Genomic DNA, 18856 nt, shown 5'->3' on the forward strand with positions numbered 1-18856 from the left:
AAACAAAAAAAAACCTGGTCATTTGCTCTTTTCATTCTGTTTATCACATAATATTTCAACATGTATTGGTTCAGTTATTAAATTAACATCCCTCTTCCCTCTAGGCCATCAATGTGATGAGAGCCTAGACTGTGTCTTGCTCACAGCTACTAACACAGTAATTGGCATTTAAGTGTTTTAAGTTTTTATTGAGTGAATGAGCATGAAACAAATCCCTTTATGGGCATTTATAAAGTTACTCTTGGATCAAAGACATTTTAATAGTGATTTCTGGAAACCACAGGTTAAACCCTTAGAGGTGTAAATATTTTAGAATCACCCAGAATTTTTTGGTCCATCTGTAATGCCCTTCACGGATCCTGTTACATCCATTCCTGCCCTGTGAGGATCACTTTGGGGTGAGCTGAGCTGTTGTCATTGATGGGAACCTGTGACGTGCCTTGTGTCAGGGTAGAAACCTAACCGGGAGTACTGTGGCCTGAGGGTGGTGGCAGCTTCAGTTCCTATAAAAACTTTCCTCATGATATCATACTGGTTATATTAACCCCCAACCTCACCAAAATTCTCTTACCAAGTTTCAGCTTAAATGTTTCTTTTTTCTTTTTGTTAACAACTTAAAAATATTTGGGTGGCTTTTCCTGTATAAGGGGAACCTTTTACAAAACAGGTTGCCAGTCACCCAGGAAACTGGGAAGGGAGAGCACATCAAAGCTCCAGGAGAGTCTTCAGGTCTCTTTCCACCATCAGGAGGAAGGGTGGGGGTAATTTCATCCACTACAAAGCAGTGGATTGTTCAAGGTGTGCAATTTTATTCCCATGTCTGAGCAGATAGGGCCACATCCTCCAAATTGATTTGGAATTTATATTGAGAGATGGGGAAAAATAAAATAAACAGCCTACCAATGTAACAATAACTATAATTTACTGAGTGCTTAAGGCACTTTTTTGACATGCTTCACATACATTAACTGGATATATATTCCCAATAGCCCATTTACATCTTTATTTTAGAGGAGAACATCAAGGCACAATCCACCCAGATATAAATGGTATCTTAGATTGGAGTCCTGATCTCAGGAGATATCTAATTTTTCAGCTGTATGAAGATACAGGCTTTTGAATCTGGGGAGAAACTTGTTGGTCACTGAGGCCAAAGTTTATTGGCCTGGGACAGACTGACCTGGTGGAACCCCAGCCCTCCCACTTAGCACCTGTATGTACCCTTAGGCCCTTGTTTCCTTATCTGCAAAATGGGAACACATACCTCCCTCCCAATGGAAATTAGCTAATGAATGGACAGCACCTGGTACAGCACTTGGTAACTTGTCAGTGCCCATCATCTGTGATTTCCCTTTCTCTCTTTCATTCATTTCATTCATCAGGTGGATTTGGTGATGTTTGAACCTGGAAGGTATTTATAACGTCTGGCAGGCAGTGTTATTTCTAGAGGGACTGGGCAGGCTTGCAGGGTCTGCAGGACAGCGTTTGCTGAGATGGATTTGACTGTCAGATGGGCTGGGCAAGCCCCTGCAGACCCTCATGCAAGATAAAGGAATAGCTAGAACCTCCAAGGCTTTCAGCAGCTTGTTTTTTACGACAAGCTGTTTTTTACAACAGATTTTACAACAGCTTGTTGTCCCAGACATGCTAGCTCATGAGACTTTAGTGAGAGGCAGTACTGGGTTCTGGACTCAAACTCAGGTTCAAACCTCATCTTACAGTGGAGACGAGCCAATTTCTTCATCTCCTTGAGTCTCCATTTTCCTATGACTTGACTAGGAAGAATATTGGTAGTGACCTTGAAATGCCCTCAATAACTGCTAGCCCGTCGTTTATTAGAAACAATTCTATAAGGTTAAGATTTTATCCCCAGGAAGAAGTCACACCCTCCTCGGAGCCCCCTAACATCCATGTAAATACATTCTGGTTCTATGTCTTGTGTCCCATCCTACCGTGCTATCATCAAAACGCCACCAGTCTAAAGAGACACGGTCTGGCACAGGAAGGCCTTAGGAAGTTCGGGTAATGAGGGAGAAGCGTTTTGCTGACCGCAGCTCTATAAAACCAGAAGGACTGTAGCAACTGCCCTCCTAGGAGCGCGTGAACCGTGGGAGGGAAGTAAAGAAGGGCTGAGATTTGGCGCCCTCAGCGGAAGAAGGAACAGGGACAGGGCCTGGGGATCGTCATGGAGGCGGGAAATCGGGGCTTCGGTTTAAGCAACAGACGACCCCGGATGCCCACTCCTAGCTGCGTGACCCAGCGGTAGTTCTTGAACCTGGCCAAGCCTCCGTTCTTTCGCCTCTGGAAAGGAGAGGATGGTAATAGCCACTTCTTGGTGGAACTTGTGAGGACCCAGGAAGTTTTAGAAGTACTCGGCACCCAGGAAGCATTCCAAGACTGGCTGAAGGGATCACTGTTGTCACTGTGCTCAGAACTTTTACAAGGGCTCGAAGGTCCAGGGCCGCGGGCGCGCGCATGCGCACGCGCACCCGGCCGGCCAGGTGAGAATGAGGCGGCCGACCCGCACCTGGCATTTAACCCTTCACCTTCACGGAAGTGGGCGGGACGGGCGCAGGGACCAGGACGCGGGGTCGCGAGCCCGCCTAGACTTAACCCCGAGGCGAGGGGGCTGCTCCTGATGAAGGCGTCCAGCCGTTTCCAGGCCGGGGTCCGCTCGCGGCGCGGGGAGGGCGGGGAAGCGCGGAGGGGAGCGAAGTCTCGCGAGATCGCGCGCGGCGGCGGTAGCGGCGGCGGCGGCGGCCCGGGAGGTGAGCTGCGGGCGGCGGTGGTTGCCGTTGGGGCTGAGGAGCGGGTGAGAGCGGCGGAGGCCGAGGGCCAGGCAGGGGAGCCGGCCGGGCGGGCGGGTGGCCCGCGTTCTGGGCGGCCGCCTCAGTCGGCCCCGCGGCTGCAGTGGAGTCGCCCGGTCCGCGCTGTCCCGGGACCCGAGCGGGCGCGGCGCGGCGGGGCGGGGCGGCCTGGCCGGGGCCGCGGGACTGTCGGGCCAGTCCCCTCGCAGCCCGCGTCCGCTCGCGGCTGCGACCGCGGGACGCGCCGCCGTTTCTCCCGGCGGCGCGTTGGCGCTGGAGGACGCGGCGCTGCCGGGGCCGGCAACAGTGTTCAGTGAGCCTTAACCGTCTGCCCGCACTTAGGCGGTTCCGCTCGGGGCTGCACGCAGAGGTGAAGCGCCCTGCCCAGGGTCACGCCGCTGGGACGCGGTGGAGTCGGGGTTCACACCCGGGCACGGCGACTCCAGCGCCCCGCCCCGTCCTTGCCTCCCATCCTTCTCCCCGCCCCCACTCGCGGAGTTTTAGGGCTCGAATTCTCCTCAGGTCCCGATTGAGCTGCAGAGGGTGTGTCTGCCCCCACCCCCCCTCCTAATTGAATGCAGCTTGGCACTGGAGTTTCTTGGGGGAGAGTCTTCGGCCTTTGTCAGCTTCCCCAAAGGGTCCCTGTATCCAAAATGAACAAAAACTTTTCTTTGGCCCTGCGTGAGGGCAAAAGTGGGCTTAAAAGCAGCGGTGTGTGTCTGGGGTGGGATGTCCGATCGAATGGAAGTAGAATATTGGAGCCCAGGGCTTGCTTTAAGCAAGGGAAACTTTTTTTGTTGTTGTACAGCACGTGATTCCACACTTTGGAGCAGTGGTGCTCAACTTTGTCAGAACCAAGGCCCCTCCCCTTCGCAGCAACTGTTTATAAAGCCCCCTTTACAGCGCCAATGAAATTCATCAGAAATAAAAGCTGCCTACGTACGTAATTGAAAACCACTGTGATGCTCCGATTTAAATGTTAGAAATAAAAGAACAATACATGACATGCATTGCCACATCACGTCTCGCACTTTACTGCTGTGCCTTGGACTGGACTGCTCCTACCTGCTTCTAGTGAATAAGCTTGGGTTGAAGAGAGGTAAAAATGTCAGGAGCTGTTTCATACAAGGAAAGGAAAGATTAGAGGTTTAGGTAGACACGGGAGTGGAGGACACCTTAAGTGTTGGAATAACTTATTTATGATTATGAAGATACATGCCTAGATTGAGTTAGGAGTAACAGGACTAGAGAAAGTACGGACCATCTCAGTCAACATATAAATAATACTAATATAGCCCTTTCTTAAATGCCAGACTTTCAAACAACATTGTAGGGCATCTTTTGTGCCGCAAGCTTTGAAATACTGCCGCTTTGAGGCACCATGCTGGATTCCTACTGCTTCTCTCTGATAATGAATAAAATATTGGCTAGATTGAAGGGTTTTTGTTTGATTCGGTAGCAGTATCTCACATAGTGTAGATAAGCTCATTGTTGTGACACTGCAGTTATATGTTGAGTTAATGTGTGGTGTGTGGAAATAGTCACTCATTTTCAGACCCTAGTCATTCAGTCTCAACTTGCTTCACTTTAGCTACCTTCTCTTAAATTACTAGGGTTTTTTCCATAATTTCTTGTAAAGTATTTAGTGCTGTGTTCTGAAGTAAAGCCAGTTAAGGTGACTAATCTGGCTGGTCATTGAAAAGTCTCAGGACCAGGCTAAATCTTTGTTATGCAGATCTAGCCCACGCATTGTGAGAAGTTCGAGCATCTTGGCTCCCAAGCTGTAAATGCCAGTCACTTTGATAACTAATCATGTCAGAGGGCCGCACATGTCGCAAGGACTAGCTCCCTTGAAAGTGACTCTAAATTGTAGACTGAGTTACAGCAGGGAAGGGGGCAGGATTTAACTGACAAACAAATGTTTGTTGGGAACATTTTTTTCCCTGTTCTTTCTGCATGTGTTAAGTAGCTTCAGTCATATCCGACTCTTTGCGACTCTATGAACTGTAGCCCGCCAGGCTCCTCTGTCCATGGGATTCTCCAGGCAAGAATACTGGAGTGGGTAGGCATACCCTCTTCCAGGAGATCTTCCCTACCCAGGGATCCAACCCGTGTCTCTTGTAGCTCCTGTATTGCAAGCGGATTCTTTACTGTTGAATCATTGGGGAAGCCATTCTTTCTTTCTGCTTACTAATATCCGTGTTAGAGAATTTGATCAATGCATATTGAACAAGAGTGAAAATTAAAATGAACTATAGTTACGTTGTCCTCTGTGCTCCTGATAGGATTTATTAGAAATTCTGATTTCATTTGAAACTGCGTTAGTCTTACTGCCTTGGGGAAAATGCAAATTGAGTTAAGATAGTTCAACTCCAACTATTACACAGCTATAGTGTAACATGATGAATTTGTTCAACTTTTGTTAAATCCACAAAGGAAGTTTATTTTTCCTTTCTGTTGGATAGATAAAGTGACTACTGTAAGATGTTTGTTATTCATTTGCTTGTTACTTTTGAAAGGTGCTGTGGAAACAAACATGTAAGTAAGGTTCTTGTCAGAATAGAAGGATGTATTTTAAATTGCCTAGAGATAGATACATTGAATACTTCTCTACGCGAAAATTATCCAAATTAAGAATGATTAATTTTTATTACTTTGCGCAAGCAGTATCATGTTTCAGGGTAAAAAGAGGTCACTCCTTTTTTGTTTTTTAAATCACTACCTTTTTAAAAATACTCCTGTACAAAAATGAACCAAGTCATATTATGTGGATGTTGAAAGTTTTCCACTGTTTAGGTATGGGGACAAATTGTTGAGTGAACAAAAATCTATGCCTCTATAGATGAAAATGCATAATTTATTATGTACATATCTCTGAGATTTGTAATTAAGCCATTTCACTGATTTTTAAGATGCATGTCTGAGATAGACTACTGTCTTAAAATTGACGTGTCATGGTTTAATTGTCAGCTTTTGTTCTTTCTTAGTGTTACAGAATAATAGTGTGTATGGAAATGATGGCATCTTAGATGCAGTGAGATAGGGATATGTAGAAATTTCAGCACATTGATTAATGTTTAACACCAAAAACTTTGTCCAAAGAATGACTTGCAAAATCCTGATACATACCAGTTCCAGGTTCTTCCATCTAAATTAGAATTCTTTACTTGGAAGATTCCTATAAACATTTCTCCCCCATGTAAAGCAAATGGAGAATCAGTGTTTGTAAGTATAAGAACCATTTGAAAATATGTTTAGAAGGAAACAAACTACCTGATCATTTTTCATGGAGAGAAGATGGTGTGGCTAGTGTTTTTAGTAAAGGTAATCAGACAGTATAACCAGGCAGATGTATGAATATGCCTTCTTTTTTTTTCCCCCATTCTGAAAGATTCCTCGGTCCACTTATAAATGAAAGTTGTCTCAAATGAGACATCCTTAAGTTGAATTTCAACAATTCACTGTTATTTTAATAAGATGTAGTAGCTCAGATGGTAAAAAATCTGTCTGCAATGCAGGAGACCTGGGTTCAATCCCTGGGTCAGGAAGATGCCCTGGAGAAGGGAATGGCAACCCACTCCAGTATTCTTGCCTGGAGAATTCCATGATCAGAGGAGGATGACAGGCTACAGTCTGTGGGGTCGCAAAGAGGTGGACACGACTGAGCAACTTTCACTTTTTTCACTGAATGTATTTATTCTGTGTTAACGACTATTTATATGGGAGGCTACGTGGTGTCCCCCAGCCTAGAAATCTGTGTAAGGACTCCACTGAGGGCCGGTTTCATAGGAAACTCAACCACTGAAGACTGCATACCTTCTTCGAGGTGGATTTGAGCTTTTCTTTGTAAGTGTGCTCCCTCAACCAGCTGCACACTAGCAGCCTCCTGGAGCTTGTTTGAAATGCCAGCTCTGGGGCTCACCCCAGACTACTGAACCAGAATCTGCTTTTTAATAAGATTCTCCTCTAGTGATGCATGAAGATGTGTAAGGAGCACTTGGCCAGATCACTGACTCTCAGACTGGAGTGCTTCTCCCCAAAACTGCTCCCTACCACTCACAGAGTTTCTGATTCAGTGGGTCTGGACTGGGTTTTGAGAATTTGCACTTTTAACAGGTTCTCAGATAATGCTGATGCTGCTGGCCTGGGGACCATACTTTGAGAACCACTAGGCGAAAGCATCCTCGTTGTACTTCTTCAATTCTGATTTCTTGTCCCCCAAGTAGTGCTTTTAGAGATGACTATGATGTGTTTTAGCTTGATTAAAGAAAAACTTAAACATTGTCTTGTGTGATTTTTAGTGATGGTCACACTAAATTTGCTTGTTAACATCTAATTCATAGAAAAATTCTTTTATTTTTATTTATTTTTTAAATTGGAATATAGTTGCTTTACAATGTTGTGTTAGTTTCAGGTGTACAGCGAAGTGATTCAGTTTTACACACATACATACGTATGTATATATACACACACATATACACACACATACACACATACACATATATACATACACACATACATATACACACATATACATACATACATACTTATGTATATGTACACACATACATATACACACATACATACATACATATATATACACACGCATATATACACACACATATATATATACACATACATATACACATATACACATATATATACACATATACACACATACACACATATATATATATACACATACACACATATATACACACCCACACGTGTATTCTTTTTCAGATTCTTTTCCATTTTAGGTTATTATAAGATACTGAATATGGTTTCCTGTGCTATACAGTAGGTCCTTGTTTATCTTATGTATAAACGTGTGTATCTGTTAAACTCCTAATTTAGGAAAGCATTCCCTTTTAATGTGTGTTGGATTTTGGCTCTAGATGATAAGTAGTTCTCTTTCTCTTTCTCCTATGAAATACATTTTTAACACTTTAAAATTCTTTTTGTATATATAAAATGTTCATGTGATTCAAAAAGGAAAAAAATCTATTTTGAGGAGTCTAATTTCCAGTTTTGTTTTGGTTTAACATGCTATCTCCAGCCATAGAGAACGTTTTCTATTTGTTTCCTATAGACGTCTGTTGTTTCTTTGTGTAGATACAAGCAAATACCAGTACACTGTATATACCCACTTCTTTTATATGTAGTATGCTACATAAATTATTCTGACCCTGGCTTCTTTTTCAATAGTGTACCTTTAGCATCTTTCCACATTAATATATAGAAAACATTTATTAACAGATGCAGGATATACCATTGTGTGGCCTGTGCCATAGTTTATTGAAATTAACCCCTGTTGATGGATAGATAGTTGAATGTTTTCCAGTCTTGCAGTCACACCCTGTGGTGAATAACCTTGTACACATGTCAGTTCATATATGTGAAGTCTGTCTGTGGGATACCTTTCCAGAAGTGGGATTGCTGGGTCCGTGAGCAGTGTGTTTGTACATTTGGATAAATGCTGCCCTCCTTCAGGGTTGTACCATTTTGAACCCTTGCAGGTATCTGTCTCCACAGCCTCTTGTAATAGGCTGATTACCAGCCTTTGGATTTGTATCAGTCCGATAAGGTTCAGAGTAACTCATTGTGGTTTTAATGTGCATTACTTTGATTATGAAGGAGACTGAGCATCTTTTCACATGCTTAACGGCTGTTTCTTTTCTATGAACTATTTGTTCATGCCCTTTGCACATTTTTCTTTTGAATTACTTTTTTTCTTAACAATTTCTAGGAATTTATAAATTAAATCAGGCCTCTCTGATGCGAATTGCAATTTCCTCAAGCTTGTCATTTTTCAAAAGTTTACTTTAATATATTTTGGTATAGAGAAGGCTTTAAAGCTTTTTCTTTAAATTTTAAGCAGTTAATATTTTATGGATTTTTTGAGTCTTGAAAAGGCCTCCAAGAATTTGGATTTCACCCATGTTTCTTTTCTTTAAGGATTTTTTTTCCCTTTATGGTTTCATTTTTACGCTTAAATCTTTGATCCATTTAGAATTTATTCTAGTATTCAGGGGTGATATATAGATTCAGCTTCATTCATATGGCTGCCACTAATTTTTAGCCATTTGTTTCAGAATAGAGTACACCTTCATTATATTCCAGATTTCCAGATATTTTGGGAGACCTCTCTGGGCTTTCTGGTCGCTTCCATTAAGTCTTTCTACTCCACAAGTACACATTATTGGATTTATAAAACGTCTTAATGCCTTGTAAAACTAGTTTGTCCTGTTGCCCTTCACTTTCCTGGCCATTCTTGCTTGTTTATTTTTCCATGTGAACTTTAGAATCATTTGTCAGTTCCGGAAAAGAAAAACACACTTTAAAAAAATTGAGATCATGTTAAATTTATAAACTAACATAGGGAGAATTGATATCTTTCTGATATTGAATTTTCCATTCCAAGACCATCATGTTTTTTTCATTTGTTTGGTTTTACTCCTGACTCCTAGAGCACAAATTTTTCTCATACAGGTTTTTCCCATTTCTTATTAAATTTATTATATGTGTGTATATTTATGTGTATTGGAGAAGGAAATGGCAACCCACTCCAATATTCTTGCCTGGAGAAGTCCATGGACTGAGGAGCCCAGTGGACTACAGTCCATAGGATCACTAAGAGTCAGACACGACTGAGTGACTAACTTTCATTTTCATTTCATATTTATATGTATACCTATATATACATATATGTATGTTTTATAAGTGAAGTCTTTATCTTTTCTAAGTGGTTTTGATTGTATGAAAGCTATTTATTTTTGTGTAAGTATAGAAGGTGATATACCTTGAAATTCTAATTAGTTTTTAACGAGCATTAAATTCTGCAGACTACCTTATACTTTTTTTGCCTGAAGAGAAAGAAAGCCTTGGAAGTCAGGCTTGTAGTTAAATTCTATAGCTGCATTTATGAGCTCAGTGGACATCTGGGGATCTGTTTGACTCCTCTGAGCCTGGGTTTCCTAATTAGTAAAAGGAACAATTCTGGCTTGGTAAGAATGTTTGGAGAATTAAGAAGAATGTGAAATTCATCACTTAGTGCCGCTTCTACCACCGTCACTGCCAACAGCAGCATGGATTGAGGTTGCTGTTCTCTTTTGCTTCTTCCTCTTTCCCCTCTCACCTGTAAAAGAGAAAGACATTGTAAAGAAAAGTAATGAAGCAATACCAGACTTGAAATTAAAAGTAAGCTGTGATTCACCCCAAGCAGGATAATCCGTGTCCTTGAGAAAAGAACAAACTCAACCCAGCATTTGAGGCCCCTCCTGCCTCTCTTTCTGACCTTGCTGCTGGTTGCCCTTTCGGATACTCCCCGACCAGAGACTGCATACCTTCCCCAAAGGCCCTGAGTTTCCTATCGTGCCATCCCTTCCACTTAGGATGTTCTGCTACCTAATTCTGCCACTTCAAATGCGTGCTGCCCCGCACCCAATAAAAAGCAGGATCTGTCTCCTCGTGTCGCCCGTCTGTCCTGTAGCTTAGCCTTGGTAGACTGGAAGCTGTGAGGAGAGAAACTGTCATGTCCACCAAAGAATGCAGGACACCTGGGAAAGAGCAGATAGTCAGATGTTTTTAAATAAATGAATAATTGATTTAGATCTTTCTTTGACTCGATGGACAGGAGTTTGAGCAGGCTCCGGGAGTTGGTGAAGGACAGGGAAGCCCGGTGTGCTGCAGTCCATGGGGTTGCAAAGAGTCAGACACGACTGAGCGACTGAACTGAACCTGCCTTGTGTCATATGCCTGGGTAATTCTTCTGTCACCCAGTACATTGTAAGAATGTTGAAGATAAGGATTATGCCATTTTTCAATAATTATAGTAATAATGTGGTGATAGAGGTGGTGAGAGGTAAATGGATTTATTATGTAAGAACAAGTAATAATAAAAGTGAAAACTAACAATCATCAAACATTTTACTGTGTTCCAGAAACTTTTAAAGTCCGTGATGTAGATTATCTTTCATAACCTTCAGCCGGCTTAGGAGTTGAGTCCTGTTATTAGGCACTTGGGGAAACCGAGGCACATGGGTTTATGGACTTGCTCCAGAGCAGACAGGCAGGGAAGTGGTAGCGCGGAGGCTCAGGCAGGTGTTCTTAATCTAGCCACCCAGCTTTTCACCTGCTGTGAGGTTGACTACCGTTAGGTGTAGGTTCTTGAACCATTTAGGGAAAGTTATTCAATTCCGCTTGAACCTGCTCACTTTTCTGCCCAATCTTCCCATTTTAGTAACTTCTATTTTATTCATTCTGATTTCTCTCAGACTTGGTGTTCTCCGAGAGACCTTCTCTGACTACCCTGCCTGGCATGCCGTAGATGTTCAATAAAAAGTAATTTTAACTTTTTTTCCCTCTAGGTTCCCAGTAAAGGTGCTAAGAAAGAGAATGTGAGACAGGAAAATAATTAAACATTTTTACTGAGGTAAGTTTATGATTTAATTTTTTTTAAAGAAAACGTCTCTTATGTAAAAAAGTTTCTCTGTTACCTGCTTTCTGAAGATTACAAGAGGGAGATTGTTGTTTTAGGAGTGTGTCAGTTGATAGAACCTGGGGTTCTTAAGGTGGTTGCCAGAAATGTGGGCTTCTGATTAAAGTCGTTTGGCTCCCTTACTTCTTTGACTTAAATCTTTAATAAATTTCCGTTATCTCATTGTTTTAAAGCCTGGTGCTGAGAAGGAGATCCCACAGGTGGAAATCTGTGAGCTTTTTGGTGATTATACACACTTGCAATGTTCATTGAAAACTTTTGATTTTAAAGTAGGGATTTGAAGCTACTTGGTGAGATTGCAACACTTCATTTCCTTAAATGAAAATGTGTTGTTTATTTTCTTGCAGTAATGAGAAAAAAATTTCCATCAATGACACCTACCTCCTGCCACCCAGAAATGACTGCCATTATTATTTTGATGAAACTCCATTTAGAAATTTATGAATATAGAAGTATTTACATACAGATCTTTTAGTAAATTGGTCTTTTATTTAATGCAAGAGTATATTTTATATATCTCTACACATGAATTGTAAAAGACGTGTATAATCATATAATCATTTTACTGACGATATTCAATTATTTAGAGACTTTTACTTTAACTGAGTCATTCATTTGATGACTGTTTAGATGGTTTCTAGTGGATAATAGTGTGTCGAACAACCCTGTACCTACATCATTATATGCTTGTTCATTTATCTTCTTTGAAGTATACCTATTGGGTCATAGATGATACGCGTTTTAAATGTAGGTGCTTGTGGCTAAACTGCCCTCTGTAAATAAAGACCCCTCCCCAGCTGAAGTTCACCAGAGTCCTGTTTTTCATGTCCTTATCCACACTGAGTCTTGTTCATGTGCTTAATGCTTACCCGTCCAATAGGAGGGGAAAATGGTGTCTTTGTGAGGTAGCGGGGCCTTTTGTTTTTAATTGTATTTGTTTAGTTTGGGCTCTGCTGGATCTGCGTTGCCGCACTCGGGCTTTTCTAGCAGGGGCTGCTCGTCACTGCGGTGTGCAGGCTGTTCGTGCAGTGGCGTGTCTTGTGGGGCACTGGCTCCAGGAGCATGGACTTCGGCAGTTGCGGCCTGTGTTACCTTCCCAGATCGGGGACTGGACCTGTGTCTCCTGCACTAGCAGGTGGATTCTGTGCCATTGAGCCACCAGGAAGCGAGATAGCAGGGTTTCTGACTAGAGTAAACCTTTCATGTTTAAAGACCTCTTTCATCTAATTGCCTTACTTACATAAAGAATTTCCTTATTAAAAACATGCATGTGATTCTTGTGTGTATGTGAGACACTCTTTGACTTTAAATGTGATGAAAATGTTGAAATATGTTGAGTTTTTGTTTTTAGGTCTATTACCCTGATTGAAAGTGAAAGTCACTCAGTCGTGTCCGACTCTTTGACCCAGGCCAGAGTACTGGAATGGGTAGCCTATCCCTTCTCCAGGGGATCTTCCTGACTCAGGAATCGAACCAGGGTCTCCTGCATTGCAGGTGGATTCTTTACCAGCTGAGCTATCAGGGAAGCCCCATTACTCTGATTAATTCATTATAAATATTTTAAAATTGTTGTTGTTCAGTCACTAAGTTGTGTCCGACTCTTTGTGATCCCATGGGCTGCAGCACGCCAGGCTTCCCTGTCCTTCACCAGCTCCTGGAATTTGCTCAAGCTCATGTCCATTGAGTCGGTGATGCCATCCAACCATCTCATTCTCTGTCGCCCCTTCTGCCTTTAGTATTTCCCATCATCAGGATCTTTTTTAATGAGTTGGCTCTTTACATCAGGTGACCAAAGTAATGGAGCTTCAGCTACAGCGTCAGTCTTTCCAATGAGTACTCAGGGTTGATTTCCTTTAGGATTGACTGGTTTGATCTTCTTGCTGTCCAAGGGGCTCTCAAGAGTCTTCTCCAGCACGACAGTTCAAAAGCATCACTTCTTTGGCACTCCGCCTTTATGATCCGACTCTCACATCTGTTCATGACTATTTTATAACCTATAGCTCTGACTATGTGGACCTTTGTCAGCAAAGTGATGTTTCTGCTTCTTAATATGCTGTCTAGGTTTGTCATGGCTTTTTATCCCAAGGAGCAAGCGTCTTTTAATTTTGTGGCTGCTCTCACCATCCACAGTGGTTTGGAAGCCAAGAAAATAAAACCTGCCACTGTTTCCACTTTTTCTCCATCTGTTTGCCCTGAAGTGGTGGGACTGGGTGCCATGATTTTAGTTTTTTGAATGTTGAGTTTTAAGCCAGCTTTCTCACTCTCCTCTTTCACCCTCATCAGGAGTCTTCAGTTCCTCTTTGCTTTCTGCCCTTAGAGTAGTATCATCTGCGTATCTGAGGTTGTTGGTCTTTCTCCCAGCAGTCTTGATTCCAGCTTGTGATTGATCCAGCCCAGCATTTCATGATGTACTCCATATATAAGTTAAATAAGCAGGTGACAATACACAGCCTTGATGTACTCCTTTTCCAATTTTGAACCAATCTGTTGTTCCATGTCTGGTTCTAATTGTTGCTTCTTGACCTGCATACAGGTTTATTAAGAGGCAGGTAAGGTGGTCTTATGTTCCCATCTCTTTAAGAATTTTCCACTATTGGCAACTATCTGATATTACTGAGTTAGGTGAATATGCATTCACATGTATGCATATGAATGCCAATGTTGAGTTTCATCTGTCCAGAGGATTTTTCCAGTTTCTGATATGAATATGAACTCTAACTTTATGTTTGTTTCAGATTTTATTTCAAATAAAAGTTGCCTAAGAAAGGTCTCACATGAAACAAACATGTACTTTGCCATCGACTTACTGTTTGTTTTTTGACTTAATTGAAAGCCAGTTAAAATTCATCTTTTTCCTTGATATAGAATGCACCTTCTTATATTGTCTTTCATGTGGTTGCTTTTCTTTTCACTCCAAGTTAACATTGTTGAGGCTTGGACCTAGTGTGTTTTATGCATCAGCTTACATCCAGCAACTACTGTGATACCTGGCATGTACATGGCAGACATTCAAATCATTTTTGTAGGAATTAATGATTGGTCAATATCATCATTAAGTTAGAATTAAGATGCAAATGAGATGTGCCTTCAATTTTAATTAAGAAATTTAATTTCTTGGAGAAGAAAACTAGTGCCTGTGATGTTTAAATGCACCTAAATCTAGATGTATATAATTATAGTGACATTTGCTACCATAACCTTTTGTGATGTTTTGTTTGGACTGTTGATTTGGTCTCTGTCCAATTTCTTCGCAGAATCATACACACAACTGTGTTTTAAATCTGCTTTTTGTTTTGTTGCTATTGAGGGGAAAGTAACTGTATAAAGTAGGTAAAGTACTTGATCTGCTATTTACAATATGTTTCATATTATAAAGATGGGAATATCTTTCAGTTATTTGAAGACAAGGATAAAGTAAATTATAATGGAGAGAAATTGAGGTATATTTTAATTGTGTAGTTGAGCATTTGTTAAAAGTAAAAGTAGAGAAATGGATTGGCAGCCATTAAGAAGAATGTGTAAATCTTTGTCCAGTATCCTGCCTGTTAAGCGTTTCTGACTCACAACCAGTTTTTCACAGCCAAAATAAACAGAGAGAGTGGAACAATTATCTAATAGATTTAGGCAATGTTGAGGATTCTTGTTTTATACACTTTGTTTCCACTGGAGTATGGGATTCTAAAGAATGCATGTGCTAGTTTTAATTAGTATTTTAGCAGCAGCTATTTGCATGTAAAATTTTTTTAATTTATTAAATAATCCCCTAGCAGTTTTTATTTGTGCTTTAACTTTCTTAGCAACTCCTTCCTTAATAAATCTAAAGTTATTAATAAATCTAGGCAGGCTTGAAAGGAAATTATGGAGTCTTCATTTAGTAGGGTCTAAATTAATTACATTTTCTGGACTTTATCCTCTATCTTATTGTGGCTAGTGGTATGATCTTGTATTTGGTTTCTAAAATAAGTGAAGTTCTATGTTCTTATATCTCTTTTCTGCAATAGTATAGGAAGTTCCTTATATCATAGCTTTCACTTCACTGATGACTAACTTTCTTTAATTGCGTGCTTTAAAACCCTAATTCTAAAAATACTTCTGAAAAGTGAGGCATTACTAGTAGTAGTTAAACTGGCATCTTAATTAAACTTAAGACTTTATCATTTATTTCTCCTCTGAGCTGCGTTTGTAAAAATTTTTATACTGTATTTAAACAGATTTTAAGACATTCTTAGGCACTTAATGGGTTGGATTTTATGCATTTGCAACAGTTTCTTCCTATTTTAGGCATGAAGCTTAAAGTTTAGACTGGCAGTGTAAGTGGTTATTTGATTGGAAAGTTGGAAAGAAGAGAAGTTCTGTCTTCATATACAGGATTTGTGGTGGTAGAATATTCACATGAAACTGTTTCATGGTCAGGGTGAGAGTACTGAACTGCAGTAGGAGGGCAAAATAAGTGCTGATGTGTGGTATAGAGAACATCTCCCGAGCAAGGGCAGCACTAGGCCTTCCTTCTGTAGCATTTACAGTGAGTTAGTCCCTCGCAGAGGTTTTATTAAATTCAGAGTCACAGGGGGAGAATTTGGGGAAGAGGGGTGGAGAACAGAAGCTTTGGGCTACAGGTTCCGTAATGAACATGGTGCTTGGTGGAGCTCCCCAGGCGAGGCCTCTCCAGCTTCTGTATGTCCCGTCCCCCTTGAGACTCTGGACGCTTTGTGCTGTGGTAGAACTTGGTCTGGAGCTGGGCGGAAGGAGTCTGCCATCTCCCCCTGCAGAGTCTCAGTTCACTCCAGTTCAGTCACTCAGTCCTGTCCGACTCTGCGACCCGCGGTCTCACTGCAGAGTCTGGATGCCCTCTAAGTAGACTCCGCCACGCAAGTGTGAGGTAGTGGTGTCATGACAGACGCAGGAATTCCACATGGGCTTTACCTCTGTAAAGCCTGTTTGTTCAGAGAGGACATCTAATTCATGGTGCGGGTTATGTTTGCGTCTGTTAAACCCAGTAAGTTTTGTTGTAAGTAGATTTCAGTTTGTTTTAATGTAACAAAGTTTTTTTGTCTGAATCTTCTGGCAGCCATCTCTCAAATGTTAACGTTAATAGCTGTCAGTGGGAGGGGTATCCGCCTACATCTTTTCTGCAGTGCTTGAAACCATCCCACTTCCTTTTTCTTTTTCCTTAAGAACTGATTACTGACACTTGGGAATTATAATCAGATTTCATCAATCTTTATGGAAAGGTTACCAATTATTGCACTGAAAAATAGGCATTTGTCTCTAATAGTAAGTGTTTCTCTTGGTATGTCTCTCTCAGTTCATTGCATTTAAATACCTCTTAGGTGAATGAATGCTTTGTGTCATGCCCTGATTTAATACATTTAAAGCAGACTTTATTGATGGCTTTCTTACTTTCAGTTATATGGGAGGGGGAATAATTTAATAGAGAATTTTCATAGGATCTTTTGGTTGCTTAGATGTCCTTGGGGTAGAAAAGAATGACTGGTATCAGTTATTTCTGTTGTGATACAAGCTCCAGAATCAATATTTGCATTGAACAGTTGAGAGCAGTGAGGATTTTTATGGTGGGGATGTACATATTGAGCATTGGGCTGTACCTTCGGTGTGTATTCTTTCATTTTGTTCTCTAATGACTCTCAGAGGCTAGATTCAGTCACTCCAGTTTTAGAGAATAGAAGGCTTGGTTATGAGATTTGTACTTGGCACTCAGCTAGTACATTAAAAACAAAACAGTGACTTGAATCCAGATCTCTCTGGCTTTTCTTGTCACAGTTCTTAGAGTGGTTCCATTATCGTCGATTAGTGAAACGTTGGGCGGAACGAAGAAACAGCCGCTTTATCAGCACCATCACCCTCGTTCTTACCCTCCTCTCTGGTTCTAATGTTCTTCAGCATTAACTGGTGGAGTTTAGGAGCCTGCCAAGGTGTCTGGCTCATTGTGTTCAATACAACATAGGCTTGTTTAATTTAGCAGTGCTCTGAGATGAAAGGTTCATGACGGCCAAGTACAAACAGACCTTCTGTGGGATGTTAATTTTGTTATAGGAGAGAATGCTTGTTTTTCCTTGCTCTGTGTTAATAAAGAAGCTGGCACATTTTCTCATCAGTTAAAAAGGACTTTGACATGTTTAATTCTGTGTAATGAAAGGGAAGTGAGTGGTTCTGATAAACATTTTTCTTTGTGCAGTTTTTGGTTAATTCCATTTTATACCTGCCAGCAAATTGCAGTTTGTGTGCTCTTTTGTTCTTTTCTTCTTTTTACTTTGAATTTGATTTTATGATTGGTCGCTGTGGGGATTTGGTAGTAGGAAAATAAATCATTTCCTCATTTGAACAGATTGTGTGTTTGTGTGTGTATGTGTGTTTATGACAGGTTATCTTGTAGTAGGCAAAGTGATTCAGGCCCCTGCACAGAGGTGTCACTATATGATTTTGTGTAGTAATTTTTTTTCATAATAGCTCTATTGACATGTAATTCACATACCATAAAGTCCACCCATTTAAAACATAAAATTCAGTAGATCTTACTGTATTCACAGAGTTATGCACAGATCCCCAGTCTTATTCCAGAACACTTTCATCACCCTGAAAAGATCCCTCAGACCGAGTAGCAGTCACTTCCCATTCTTCCCTCTCTTTAGTCTCTGGCAACCACCGTTCTACTTTCTGTGTCTCTGAATTCAGAGTATGTCATGTAAATGGAATTATACAATACGTGTGACCTTTTGTGTCTGACTTCTTTCACTTAGCATGTTTTTGAGGTTTGTCTGTGTCATAGCATATATAAGAATTCATTCTTTTTTGTTGCTAAATAATATTCTACTGCATAGATAGATAACATTTTGTTTATTCATCCATTGATGGCCACTTAGGTGGTTTCCAGGTTTTGACTATTTCGAATGCTGCTGAGAATATTCATGTCTATGTTTTTTGGGTGGACATCTGCTATCATTTCTCATGGATGTGTACCTAAGAGTAGAATTGCTGCCTCTCATGGTAACTCTATATTTAACTTTTTGAGGGACTGCCAAACTGTTTTCCAAAGTGGCTGTACTATTTTACGTTCCCATCAACAGTGTTAGAGGATTCCATCCTAGCCAACACTTATTATTTTTTGTTTTGTTTTTCATAGTAACCATCCCAGTGGATGTGAAGTGGTCTCTAGTGGTAATTTTGATTTGCATTTTCCCTAATGGCTAATGATGTTCAAAATCTTTTCATGAGCTTCTTGGTCACTTGTATATTTTTTAGAGAAATGCCTATTCATGTTCTTTTCCTATTTTAAAAATGGGATTGTCTTTTTATTGTTGACTTATAATATTTTTGTGTATTCTAGATTTCTTTGTATATTTTAGATGCACCCCTCTGCCCTCCACATAGGTCTTTATCAGAGGTATGAATTGTAAAATTTTCCTCCCTTTCTGTGGATTGTCTTTTCCCTATTTAAAAAAATCTTCTTTGAAGAAGTTTTTTAATTTTTGAGAAGACCAACTTCTGTTGTCTTTGGTTGCTTATGTAGTCTTGCCTCTGTTTGAAATTT

The 18856-nt window shown here is 40.8% G+C and overlaps 1 protein-coding gene across 4 annotated transcripts in view; it reads left to right on the forward strand.

Moving 5' to 3' along the window:
- The first annotated feature begins 2730 nt into the window (after positions 1 to 2730).
- Positions 2731 to 18856, forward strand: part of MRTFB (myocardin related transcription factor B) — a 211080-nt gene continuing 194954 nt past the window's right edge. The window contains exons 1-2 of one of the 4 annotated variants that reach the window (XM_070460849.1): positions 2731 to 2768; positions 11177 to 11241. The gene's annotated coding sequence lies outside the window, so the exon portion shown is untranslated. Of the gene's footprint in view, positions 2813 to 3561; positions 3747 to 11176; positions 11242 to 18856 lie in introns of those variants that run through there. The other 3 variants (XM_070460844.1, XM_070460848.1, XM_070460850.1) reach the window with 3 other exon arrangements.

This window comes from Odocoileus virginianus, chromosome 33 (assembly GCF_023699985.2).
Source record: "Odocoileus virginianus isolate 20LAN1187 ecotype Illinois chromosome 33, Ovbor_1.2, whole genome shotgun sequence".
NCBI lineage: Eukaryota > Metazoa > Chordata > Mammalia > Artiodactyla > Cervidae > Odocoileus > Odocoileus virginianus.